The sequence below is a fragment of the Mustela lutreola genome, chromosome 3, assembly GCF_030435805.1.
Source record: "Mustela lutreola isolate mMusLut2 chromosome 3, mMusLut2.pri, whole genome shotgun sequence".
In the NCBI taxonomy this organism is placed as follows: domain Eukaryota; kingdom Metazoa; phylum Chordata; class Mammalia; order Carnivora; family Mustelidae; genus Mustela; species Mustela lutreola.
In genome coordinates this window covers 33,151,653-33,165,638 of record NC_081292.1, presented here as the reverse complement: position 1 = coordinate 33,165,638, position 13,986 = coordinate 33,151,653, and the positions used below count along the sequence as shown (strand labels likewise).

Sequence of the window (13,986 nt, the reverse complement as noted above, 5' to 3'; positions counted from 1 at the left end):
CATTTAATTGTTTCTCTATTTTTAAAAAAATATTTAATTTATTTATTTGACAGAGAGAGATCACAAGTAGGCAGAGAGGCAGGCAGAGAGAGGAGAGGAGGAGGCAGGCTCCCCGCTGAGCAGAGAGCTCGATGTGGGGCTCCATCCCAGGACCCTGAGATCATGACCTGAGCCCAAGGCAGATGCTTAACCTACTGAGCTAACCAGGCGCCCCTAATTGTTTCTCTATTAATGAGGACTAACTTAAGTATTTCTAGGGCTAATGAAATGTCTTTATAGATTTTCACCTATTAGTTCCCTAACTTGGCCATATGACATTATCGACACCAGTCTACAGAGAGACTCATCTTTTCCTGGTCATCCTCTGCCTCGCCCTATTCTTGCTCGCTTCTTAAATAAAGGGCCTCATCCTATTTGCCCCCATTTCTAGAGGCCACAAGAGATGTTGGGGAGTTGTTAAAGTATTCAGCTTCACTAGCTGTCATTCTCATATGAATATAGAAGAAAAGGAGAGGGGAGAACTAGCATCTAGACGTACAGGCCCTTAGACACTCTGCTATCCATTTTATATCGATTTCACAAAAGCCTCATAGTACACGATGGAATATATAATTATTTAGCTCCCATGGTGAAATCCTGTTCAAGGACTTGAAGTACATCCCTGCTTCGACGCCCACTATGTATACTCACCATGTAATTTCTTTTCCTTTTCTATTTTTTCTAGGAAGCAGATAGAGTTAACAGGCTGTGATGATTGCTGCTTTTCTTAGTGAAGATACTATAAAGATCTCTGTGCCCTTTCCAGAAGATACACCGTCCGTAGTAAAAAAGAGAAAAGAATATGCAGTGTTTGTTAATTTTCTGGGACAGCATATGCTATAAGTACACTAGTTTCTTTCCACATCTCTATTAGAAAACAGAAAAAAAATAAATACATCCCAAATGATGAGAGAGAGCTATGACTGGCCATCTCCTTTGGTCTGCCATTTCCACCTGGGGTCTATTTAAGAGGCAGAACATTCTCTGCCTTCAAATCGGTTGCCAGGTCATATCTAAGGCATCTGAGGGTTGCAAGCAAACTCCTCTGGGTCCTTCTTTCTGACCAAGTGAACTGTTTCAGCTCAGAGGTTTGGGACTGCTAGGCAGCAAAGTATTCCAACTTCGGCAAAGAGATGGGAACAGGGAGGGTAATATCTGAATTTTTATAGTATTTTCTTGGATGGGAAATAAAAGGAAAATTTTCTTGACTGACTTCTGGCACCTAGAGTCCTACAACTTCCTTTTCTCTGCACAAAAAGAATAAAGTGAGGCTCGATACGGACAGAGGACCATCTCCGATCCAGGCAGGCACTAAGATACTGTTACCATTTCAATATTGCAGGTGAGCAAACAGAGGTTCTGACAGATTAAGGAACTTGACCGCAAGGTTTGTGGATCCACACAGACCTCAGGACACACAGTCTCCCTGTTGGGATGGAAGCAAGCGATCGCTTTGGGGCTGCTTCACATTTAAAATACACGATCTATACACAGCTGAGGCCAAATCATAGGCACCTAGAACAGCCTTCCTTCCTTCCCAACACCTTGAATGCTTTCTCTGGACAATCTTAAAACCAATTCTGCTACAGCCCATCCACTGGCAGAGTTCGGGGAGTGCTGGGGAGAAAACTCTGCTGAAGAATTTATCTTCACTGGGTCTTTGTGCAAGTGAAGGTCGTAGGCGATGAAGCTTCTGTCAGTCAGGTATTCTAATGGGACTTATTTTCTAGGGATCTGCCAGCTCCTGGCCATTGTATGCAACCAGGAAAGGGGAAGAGAAGGTGCTCTGAAAACTGGTGGGAATCTCCACACTGTGCGGTGCATAAACAATGAATTCTGTTACATTGAAAAGAAATAAAAAAAAAAAAAAACTGGTGGGAACCAGCGAATCCACATTTAGACAGGAAGGCTGTGCCCATTAGGCTACATTCATGAAAAGCTTGCCTTTTTTTCTATTAAATTAGACCATCCCTCCCAGAATTATTATCTATTATTGGAAGATGTATATATGTTCTGATAGTCCATATACTCATTCATTCATTTATTCACTTAATAAATAGTTACTGATCATTGACTGGGCCTCAAACACTGCTGTAGTTGCTGGTAATAAAGTAGTGTGCAAAAACGGCTGAAACTCTGACCTTCGTAAAGTTGGTTTGTTGTTGTTGTTGTTTTCTTTCTTGCAGGGGGAGGAGAAGCAAAGCGGTCAGCTTACAAAGGATTACTCTGGTGTGTCAGTTTACAAAGATCACTATGGAGAAAAACAAAGCAGTGAAGGGTAAATGCGTGTGTGGGGCGTACAGGAGGACACAATTTTAAACAGAAGGAGGAGGAGGTGACATTTGTGAGAGCAGGAGCGTTCCAGGAGGGGAGCAGTGGAGGCAAAGGCCACCAGGACAGGCAGTGTGGGCTGGACAGGACGGAGTTGGAGGGAAAGTGGGAGAGAAGGCCCGGCAGATAAGGGAGGGCCATGAACGGTGCTTCGAGGATGCTAGAAGCACTGTGGATTTGATTCTGGGTGGGCCGAAAGCACGGCAGGGATTCCAGCAGAGAATGGATGAGATCTGACTTCCTTTATAATGGGATACTCTGGGTGATCAGGGGAAGATCAGCTGTGGGGAGGTCATTTGGAAATGTTTGCAATAATCTAGGGGAAAACCGAGGATAGCGTGGTTCAGATTAATATGGTGGAGGGAGCAAGAAACGGTTTGATTCGGGGTGTATTTACTAATCTATTGAATGTGGGAAGCGAGACAGGGGAAGTCACAGAGGACCCTTACATTTTTGGTCTGAACAATTAGGAGGTTGGCGTTCAGTATTGGGGCAATCAGGTGTTCAGTTGTAAACATGCTAAGTTTGAGATGCCAAACTGGGTATTTAAATGACAGTCTATGAGTGTATCCCTAGGTGCTTCTACTCGCTAGGTGCCAGCAGTCCCCTACCCCGGCGGTAGCAACCCAAAACATCTTCAGACATTGCCGAATATCCCCATTTGAGGGGCCAAATGTCCCTGGTTGAGAACCACTGGTGGAGGGTCTCTACTCTGGACTGGGCCAGGAGCAGTTCCCTGTCCGCAGCTTCCCAGTGGGGCCGAGTGCACAGCAGCGGCTCTGCTCGGCACACACTCTATGTGGAGGGTCCTAGGGTCCCACGGCAGGCCACCTGTGGCATCTCCTGTCTGGTGGGAAATCACCACACTGCCTCTTCCACAAGGTTCTCTCGTTGGCTCCTCCCTTCCTCCAAGGCAGTTGCCTCATAAGCTTGTATATGCTTACTTTCTGGGCCGCAATTTTTTATGTCCAGTGTCCAGAAAAGAAAGCAAAGGACAGGTGTCTGGTAGTTCTCCTCTGATTCTGTGTCTATCCACTAAATGAATAGTATACGTAGGCAGCTGTTAAGCCTCCCGGGAAAGTGTTATACACCTGGATTTGATTGGCTTGCTCTCTGATCACAATGAGCAAGTCAAGAAGCCGATGGATAATTCTTGGTAGAAAAACATCCTGCCACCAGTCAAGCCAAAAGCATTTAATGAATACCTAACCTAATTCGCTTGGCACAAATGTGACATTTCCCACAACTCCAGATGAGGCATTTCCGGACACCAATGTAGAGGCTCTAATTGGAAATTTAATACTAAATATCTTACATCTTTTTTTCATCTCTCCAATCTTCCCACCCCCTGGATGGGCTTGGATTGCTTCGGAAAGCCTGGTGTGTCGCTTGGATTTTGTGTGTTTCAGTACATTCTATTGGAATGTTTTCTTTCAGACATTTATGTCTGCCAAGTTGGTGACATTTCTCTCATGATGCATGTCTCTACAAGTCACCAAATGCTTTCATTTAAGCTGGAGCTAAATTTCTGCATTGACTAATTCAGCTTTATACACCGAAGCCCCCTGGATTTGTGCTCAGAAAGCGGGCTCAGCCAGGAGTGGCTGCTGGGAGGGAAGAGAGATGTCTGGAACGAAAGACACAGACTTTTCCCTGTCTGTTGTCTGATTTCAATTCACCAGGACAAGCTAATCCTAATTCAGGGCATGTTACAGTTTTGTAAGAGAATCGCTGCTCGGTCCTCCACTTGTGATTTATTAGTAAGTGATCTCCTGGAGGGTGAGAGAGCCAAGGTGTCATTCGGTAGGCCACTTGCAACACTTCTGAATCTTCTCCTGTATTCCATTTTCTGGCTTTCTTTTCTAAATTATTTCCCTATAGGAAGGATTTTCTTATAGTCACCATTTGAATCATGCAGGCGACTACCCCATTTATTATATGCTTCTATATTATTACAGAATCATGAGCCTCTGATAAAGCTTTAAATAGAGCAGCTCTAGAGAATTTTCTTATAAGGGGTCCCATTTGGTAATAGTTTTTCAAGCATGATCACTATCCCAGTTACTTTCTCTTGGGTTGGCCTGCCATGATAAAGTCTGATAAAACTACCCACTTTCCCAGCCTCCCTTGAAACTAGACCTTGTTCAGGCCAATGAAATGGCAAAAGAAGTGTATTGACACAGAAGGGTTTCTGGGAAGGATTTTTCCACACTGACAATACCAGAGTGGTGTGCAAGGACAGTGGTTCCTAACAGCCCTGACTACCCACCTGCTTCTTGCCTTTGATTGAAGCCATGTGGGATGACTGCAGCTGTGGCAGCCATCTTGTGACCATGAGGGAAAGGTCTCTCCTCCAGAGAATTGCTGAGACGCCAGATCCAGCAATTTGATGTCATCAGAAACCCAGCTAAAGGGGGTTAAACCATAAGGATATTTACTATTTCCTTAGTGATGGGTATTTCTGGGGGTTTTGATAATCTACAGCTCAAAGCCTTTCAACTGTAACTAAAACTCAATCACGAAAGTTCACACTCTCATTAATAGAGCTAACACATGAACCTAGGCATACTCTCTAGCAGAACTCTGTTCTTTTATGCCTCTCTAACTCATAAAGTTAAATTTTATAAAGCTAAAGAACTGCAAAATACTTCTACAGCTGAACAGTAAGATGTGTGGATAATCGTCTAGAAAGAGATATAATTTCAAATTATGTTCGCTCTATAAGAATCTTTATAATCGACCAAACCCAGCAAATAAGACCCCCAAAATAAGGCTCACAATAAGTTCTCCCCCCCCCCCCCCACGCAGTAAGTTCTAAAGAGGAAAATATCTGTATAACATTTAAGTCTGGGTTAAGGCAAGCTATGCAGAGACTCTGAAAGCCCATACTCTGTGATTTAAATGAACTATCAGCAATTTAATTTGTCCCCAGGCCTTTTACTCTGGAGTTTCCTTTGGATTCTTTGCCACTTTGAAGTCAAGCTGTGAGTCAGTGCATTCTCTTATTCTCTCCAAAAGAAACAGCATCAACCAGGAGCAGATCCCCAATGCTCTAAGCCAGACTCATCCAATTCCCTTTGGCTTTCTTCGTCAAGTCTAGCAGTCCTGAAAAAGGAAGCTTCTCTTGCACATTCTGAGCATTTCTGGAAGGACTTGGCCTTTTATTCACCATTGCTCCTACTTTCAGGGCAAACGTTCAATTAGTAAAAGGTTTAGGTGTGCAACGGCATTTTGAATATAACTCTAAGATACAGAACCTTGTAGGATCTGGAAATTAAAATTATGCTTGGACTGGCAGCTTGTAGGCAGTAAGATTCATCTCCATGTCAGCTTAAAGAACCGAGACCCTCAGCTGTCTGAATCCGCCTTTGAAAGAAAAAGACGAGCCCAGTATGCCGTAGCTGTGCTACTCCAGCGATCACAAGATGCTCGAATATGCTAACTCTGAGCCGGGTAATGCACTGTGACATGTTCCGAGGGAGAACTGAATTCCACGAGACAAGAAAGCCATCGATACAGGCTTTTTCATGCAAGTTGATTAATAAAATTCTCAAAGGATTATACGAACATCAACTGCTTTCTCTAGAATAACGTACAACTGGAAGTCGGAAACTTCTCAGTGGACAGCTGGCAGCAGAATTTATCACCAGAGGGGAGCTGGCTCTGGCAGACAGAGCCCTCCAGGATGTCTCTTGGGGTCCAAGATGAGAGCTGGAGGGCTTGTGTGTTGACTGGTCCAGCAGAGGCCCAGAAGGAAACGGCAAACTGTTCCCCAGGAGGCATTTCTGTACTGTTGCAGAAGGCTGCCAGAGGAGACAAGGGAGAGGCAGGAGGACTTGGTGTGAGGCGGTGGAAATGCAGGGCATTAGGTGGTCCTTGAAGCATTCCACATGGCTGGGGGGCCAGAAGGGCTTCCAAGTCCAAGGGTGTCTTGTTGAACTTGATGTTCTTTGTGTGGCAAACTCTTCTTTGGACTCTCTTGAAGTCTTCAGTGCAAGCTACTCTACACCAAATCTACTCACTGTGAGTGTGTGCTTTTTGTGGAATTCAAGAAGGGGGCTGCCTTTTAGGTCTGGATCTGCGCAGCGCCGACTAGAGATGCCATCCGTGGGAAGGCAGGGTGCCTCGCAGCCTCAAGAAGGGATGGGAGCCAGAGGGGAGCAGATGAACTTCTAGCACCCTTCCCCTAGCCCCATTTTGTTGGAAACGCTTGAAAATCATGGAAAGGGTTTGGGGATTTGTGTAGTACCGTCTTGTTGCTTGAACCTGGACTTGTGCGTCTCTCGCAGGTGGGGGGCTAGGCATCTTTCTAAGGCTCTTTCTTTTGCGCCCGTGGCTTGGGCTGGTGCTGTTTGTTGCTTTGGGGACACCCTCTACCCTTCTCTGTTCTGCTCTCTGCCCCAGGAGCCTGGCTGTGTGGACCTGGCTTCTGATTGGCTCTGGATCCTAGGGAGTCTCACGGAGATCCTCTGCAGGAGGTTAGAAGAAAGAAGGAGAGGGAAGGCAGGGCTCCTAGTCCCTGATTGCCTCCATGTGAGGTCACAGTGTGTTAAGCATGGTCCTGTCCTAAGATCACTACTTTCTCTTAAAGGGACCGTCTTTCTTTTCAGGTTTTTTTTTTTTTTAAATTTAAATTTAATTTAATTAATTTATTTTTAAAAGATTTTATTTATTTATTTGACAGAGAGAGATCACAAATAGGCAGAGAGGCAGGCAGAGAGAGAGGAAGGGAAGCAGAGAGCTGGATTCAAGGCTCGATCTCAGGACCCTGGGATCATGACCTGAGCTGAAGGCAGAGGCTTTAACCCCCTGAGCCACCCACGCACCTCCTTTTCAGGTTTTAATCACCATTACCTTCCTTCTAGGTAAAGAGGTCTTATTTACTTATTTGACTGACAGAGATCACAAGCAGGCAGAGAGGCAGGGGAAACAGGCTCCCTGCTGAGCAGAGAGCTCAATTCGGGGCTTGATCCCAGGACTCTGGGATCATGACCTGAGCCAAAAGCAGAGGCTTTAACCCACTGAGCCACCCCGGCACCCCATGGCTAAAGAATTCTTGAGGACTTCCCATTGCCAGCCCTCAGCTGTGCCTGGGGAAATTGAGATGCAGGGTATGTAGTTCTGCCCCTGGATGGGGTCATGTCTGATTTAGGGGGAGGGAAGGGGAGAGAGGTCAGACAACAGATTATTTCATCATGGAGTGCTCTGTGCTAAACGTGATTTATATATGGTGTCCAAGAAGCCCAAGAAGGGTATCTAACCAAGTCTGGAAGGCTTCCTGGAGGAAGGGACACCTGAACTGAATTTTAAATGACATGTAGGGGCCAAGGAAAGGGAAAGAGGACAGGAGAAGGACAAATGGAACATTCTTTGCCAAAGAATGGCATGAGCAGAGGCCTGGAGGGAGCCAAGGACATGAACCATGGGGTGAATATGGGAAGACTTCGAGGTAGGGTGATATTAGCTGTTCCATTTTGGCGGAGCCTAAGGTGTGAGGCAGGAGATGAGTCTGGAGATTGAGACAAGGCTGCACGATATGGGGTCTGTCAGACTGCTTAAGGAGGGAGCCCTTTATCTTGTGGAGAACAGAAAGCCACTAAATACTGGGTTGTTTTTCCATTGAGCAGGGTAACCTAATACTTAAATATCCAGTTTCTGAAAATAAAACAGAAGGAGTAGCTCTGGACCAACAACAAAAAGTAATTTGTGTTCAGCAAACTTTCTGAAGTCTTGCTCATGTAATGGAACTTTAGATCTGTGTTTTTAGCTATGTGAAATGATTAATTAATTCTGTTATTAGGAAAATCAAATTCGACCCCGAAGCTTTCTCTGAATGAAAAATAGCAGACATTGGCTTGATAAGTTTATCTTCACTGTCTTCATTCATTTACTTCAACATTCATTTGTTTCATCCAAATTTTGAGGTTTTGAGGACAAAACCTTTTGTCCTAAAATTGCATCACCAGCAATTAAGACATTGTTTGGGACATGGAGGGGGTCAAAAATTATCTGTCCGATGAAAAAAGCTCTTCGCTGAGTGCCCACCAGCAGTCAGTACTAGCTGCACTAAGGCCAAGAAATAGAGTAACAAAATACAAAGTTTTTCTCCCCAATACATTAAAGGTCACAAGTGGACCTTGAATTAAACAAACTAACTGTAAAATGACATTTTGATTCTTTTAGAGAAATTAGAATGTGGAGTGGGTACCAGATGAAAAGAGAGATTATTGTTTTGTTAGGTGTAATAACAGTGTTGTGGTTGTGTGACAAAATATCTTTTTTTTTAAAAGGTAATGTTAAGATTGGAAGTATTTAGGGATGAAATAATGTCAGGTGCTTCCATTATGATATTATCTCTATGCCTTAAAAAGTTTGTTTAAAAACAAATGAAAATTAAAAATTATTGCCAAAACCATGAAACAAGAAGGGAGTGAAGAAAGAGACAGTAGGGAGGGCAGAAGAAGGCAGAGAACGAGGAAGTCTTTCTTCCTCTTTTTCTAGTTTTAGTTGAGAGAAGCTTCTAGACTGGAAAACACAACATTCCCAAGGTTGCACACACTACGGGGTAAATTTGCTTTGTGACGGGTGTGAAATAAAAGCATAATCACAGTGTGGGTAGAAACCAGGAAGAAGGCACTGGGGAGGAGTAAATTTTGAGTGAGGTTTCTTAGGTTCATGACAAAAAGCCGTCTCAAATTGAAGTCACCTGTTTCTTTCCTAGTCTCTGCATTAGTAGAACAATGTTTCTCATTTTGTTTCCAAGTCTAGTATCATTTAGAGGAAATACAATGGTGTAAGACACTACTTTGTGACCACTTGGCTCTCAAGGATGCTTGTTAGAGGCTAGTTGTGTGGCCTTGGCTACCGATCAACACAGTGTTCTTTCTCTAATTCAATAAAATATTACTGAGTGTCTACTTTTTTTTTTTTATTATGTGGCATTATTCACCATATGTACACCATTAGTTTTTGACATAGTGTTCCAACATTCATTGTTTGCGTATAACACCCAATGCTCCATGCAGTACGTGCCCTCCTTAACATCCATCACCCCGAGTGTTTACTGTGTTGTGATGCTTTAGACATGGAAGCAGAAAATATGGCAAAGGTCCTGCTTTCATGATGCTTACATGCTAGCAGACACTTGGGGAATAGGATCACAGTTTTCAAAGAGCTTACATGTATGAGATTGTTTTTCTTGGCTTCGATCTTGGCAACAACCTGATGAGATTAGCCACTGTTTAAAACAACCTTTCAGGGGTGCCTGGGTGGTTCAGTGGGTCAAAGCCTCTGCCTTCGGCTCAGGTCATGATCCCAGAATCCTGGGATCGAGCCCCACATCGGGCTCTCTGCTCAGCGGGGAGCCTGCTTCTCTTCCTCTCTCTCTCTCTGCCTGCCTCTCTGCCTATTTGTGATCTCTGTCTGTCAAATAAATAAATTTTTTTAAAAAAGTTTTAAATAAATAAATAAATAAAACAACCTTCCATTTGGGGTGCCGGGTGGCTCAGTGGGTTCATCGTCCGACTCTTGATTTCGTCTTAGGTCATGATCTTGGGGTCATGGGATGGGCCCCAGTCAAGTCCTGGGTCGAGTCCAGAATGGAGTCTCATGTGGGGCTCTGTGCTCATCTCGGTGTCTGCTTGTCTCTGTCTCTCTGCTCCTCCCCTGACTCACTTTTCCTCTCTCTCTCAAATAAATAAACAAAACCTTAAACAAACAAACAAACAAACAATCAAAATCTTCCTTTTAAACCCAAGGTTCAGGCTGTTCCATGACTTGGCCCCGGTTATGTCACTCTTAAATGGCAGCCATGTGATTGGAACGTGGGTCTTCTCACCGGCAGTCCAGCATGCCCGCCGGGACACCGTGGTCCGCTTTCCTGTGTGGCTTCTGTTGCGCCGAGCAAAGGCAGGGATGATACGGGTACCTCGCCTCACAACAAGCGTCTGGAATGAGGGGAGCGGTGACAGCTCTTTGGACATGAGCAAGTGTTCTACTTAGAGCCAATCTGGGGTGTGGATCTGAGGGTGGCTCTGTTAAGCACAAGCACACGGTGACACTTCAGGGGAGATTTTCTGTTCCCAGCTAATTATCACTTAAATTTGTCAAGAAGGGGAAAAGCGCCTCTCACATTTTATTTTAAAAGATGAAAACCTTTGGAAAATATGAAAAAGTTTGAGGGTGACTTGCTTCTCTTCTCTCTCCACAGGCAGCCCCGGTCCGACCTACAACGAAGGGGTGACAGGAGGGCTGTGGCGTGGTGCCCCTGGGGGTGCTCTGCGGTGGGGGAGGGGCAGTCCCTGGACCGTGATTTCACACCCAGTAAGATGCAAACCACACAGAGCAGCGCCTGAGAAGGAAACAGAGAGGATGGAAATGAAAGATGGATCTCAAAGAAATTAACCGGAGATGATTTATACCCAGAAGGGTCGCTGAGGCAAGAGAGAATGAAGCCAGACTCAAAAGACCACATAAAATATGATTCCATTTATATGAAACATCCAGAACAGACAAATCCCTAGAGATAGCTACAAAACAGATTACTGGTTGCCAGGGGCTGGGAAGGCAGGGAGGGAGGGTGAGGGACTGCTTAATGGGTACAGATTTCCTTTTAGGGTAATGAAAATGTTCTGGAACTAGGCAGTGGTGATGTTGCAGAGCACTGTGAATGGATTAAATATCACGAGTGGTGATTTTCACGTTAGGTGTTTTTTACCACAAGAAAGAAAAACTTACACATATACGCACCCTTTAAAAAAATAATCTTACTGATTGGTTAATACTAACTCCAATCTCTGAGGTACTTTCGCAACGCAGCTGATGGGTAGTCATCCAGATTGTACCAGAATATCCTGAGGAGAAAATTGCTCAAAAGTAAGCACATTTCATTTTTAGGAAGCCCCAATTGTTAGAAAACTCACTATTAAGGTGAATGAAAATTGATATTCTTGGGGAGGCGCGTTGCTGAGGGATCAGGATGAAATTCAGGTATTTCTCACAGTTAAATTTGTCTTAAGGGACCAGGCCATTCTGGTCAAGGGGCGACAGTCTTGCAAGGACAGCAACGTGAAGGTATCTTCCCGTCTACGGTGGGGTTGCCACATTTTCCTGAGCATGTGAAACTAGAGCGCTACCGTGGAATTCAGGAGGAATGTCTGGGATATTCCAGAACTTGGAATCATAAATGATTCAAAATCTACCCTTAACGAGCACTGCAATAGACGGACAGGAAATCTAGAAAAATTTTCAGAATTTTCTATTTGAAGAAATACACTGCTACGTTCATTTTAAAATGAGAGACTCTTGGGGGAAAATGCACGAGAAAAACCACATTACCAGTAATGTTCTGTGCTTTATAAATAGATACACGATCAAACGTCTTTTTAAAGTGAAGCCCCCAAGGGCTTGGATTTATGAATATTATGCATCCACTTTTCCAAAAACATGTCTACTGTGTAAGTCCAAGTACACATGTATGTTTCCCCTGTATTTGTACACTATAACCTAAGTAGTCCACATGCATACCTAGTTTAATATTGGGAGACATTCAGAGTTCAGAAATTCTTCTGCATTCTGGATTAATTAATAGTGAGAGAGATCAACAGAAACAAGGAAGTGGTTTCCTGTGAGCCGGGCTCTTGGAGTTCTGGTAGAAAAAGGCAGTCACAGCTGATTCTGACTTCTGAGCCCCTGAGGCCTGAGGGGATGGGGGAGCAACTCGGTTCCCCAGTCCCCCATCTTTGTGCACCAGCCTCCTTTTGTGCTTCTCACAGCTCGTCTGGAGTGCCATGAGTAATTAGGGCTCCCTTCTACCGGGGTGTTGAAGAGCTTTGCGGTGGCACAAAGAAAAATACGAATTTTGTCCCTGGGAACTAGCAGGGTTTTGTTTTCAAAGCTCCGCTTTTAGATGGTTCCCAGTAAAGGAACATACTTACCTTTTATCATCATTGTAGCGGAAAAATACTCGCCTGAGGATGTGGGCTGCTGAAAGCTGTCGGAGCCTGCCCACCTTTAGTATTTAGTGACGACATTAGAAGGGTTCTGCAACCCGTACTGGGATGTGACTCAGTGTGGGGAGAAGCCAGAAATATCAGAGCAATTGAGGAAAAGCAAGAGAGCGACAAAGGGAGAGAAGCCCAGAGGAAAGGAACCTTTGTTTTAGACCTCAGGAGGAGACAGAAGCAGGTTAAGTCACAAAGGACATGAAAAGCGTCTATCTCTCCCAGAAAGTGGTGAGCGCAGGGTAAAGAAAGACCCATGCAAGGCTCCTATCCATTGGAGCTCTGAGGCCCATGATTTTCTCTCGGTGTGGGAGGGGTAGGGAGTCTGAGATGAAGGAGAGGCCCAGAACACACCGTCGGGGTGAAAACTTGGCTTCTCTCTCCCTCCCTTCCTGCGGATTTATTAGGCAGGCGGGCAAATCCGTGTGCAAAGAAGAGATTTGCTGGAATAACAGCTGGCTAAATGGCACATTATGCAATTTTGCAGGCACACACGGATCTGCGGTTGCACAGAAATGGAACTCTAGGAGGCAAAGGGCTCCGGCGTGCCCGCTTCGGGCTGAGCATTCCCCCTGCCCCTCTGCTCCGGGAAGGGTTTTTATTTGCAGTCAGGATTGCTGCCCGCAGGTCTGAGCTGAACCACCCCTAGCAAAGAGGCCCTGTTTACTCACCCGTGGGAGGAGGACGTTTTAACTCTCCATCTTCCCTCCAGCGTGCTGCATTGATTTTCTGCTGTGAGGAGACGGAAAGGCCTTTCCTCAAAGTACCTTTGGAGGCAGGGCCCGCTGTGCGCCCAGCTTTGTGAGTGAAGACCCGTGTTCAGGGGAGACAGAATTTCCTTCTAAGTCACACACTGGGTTTGTGCGATTTACTGGCACAACAAGTTGGTGTTTTACTGTTAGTTGTTTGAGAAAAATCCAACAGACTGAAGCTGCTTCCTCACTTGATTATTCTAAACAAGTCTGGACAATTAGCCTGGCTAATTAATACCTACGTCTATTGTGCCATTTGAGGGGACATATTTCGAAGGTGGTGCCAGTTCTAAAATGTGGAAATAATTGCTCTATGAAACTGGGCACAAGGGATATTCCATGGCATGGCACTTTGGATATGCAAATGCTCTCCTTTTGGAATGTGATTTGCAAAAATAAGGAGTATGGGAAAAATCTCCGATCTAGAATTTTTTTTTTTTTTTTTTTTTTTTTTTTTACAGGAGAGAACTCTGATCCTGCCTTGCAGGCATGAAGCATTTACTGGGAGCATCTCATAAGTAAAGGAAAAAAAAAAGAAAACTTAACAGAGCTATCCCTTGCTCTAAAAAAAAATCCCACTATATAGCATGTTGAATTTGTTGTCTTGATAGAACAGAGAATTAGTCTTTTATTACTTCGAAATCAAGTGCTCAGTTTCAATGGTTCCCCATTGCTTAACAAATTAAGTACAGAGTCCTTTGCCTGGTTTCCAAAGGCCTTGAACCATACTACATGCCAAGTGTGAGATTGCAATTTTTTTAATTAAATATAAATACCATAAAATAAAGTAAGAGAAATTCCTGAGGTCTGGAATGGGAAGAAAAAACAGAACGCATGGACCATAGGAGAACTGATTCGTGGAT

General features: G+C 44.4%; 1 long non-coding RNA gene across 1 annotated transcript; it reads right to left on the bottom strand.

Annotated features, from left to right (window-relative positions):
• Positions 1-10,486: 10,486 nt before the first annotated feature.
• Positions 10,487-13,400, bottom strand: LOC131828022 (uncharacterized). The gene is made up of 2 exons (XR_009352190.1): positions 13,043-13,400; positions 10,487-10,720 (listed from the first exon to the last, which is right to left on the bottom strand). It is a non-coding gene; the product is annotated as an uncharacterized LOC131828022 (long non-coding RNA).
• Between the last annotated feature and the right edge of the window lie 586 nt (positions 13,401-13,986).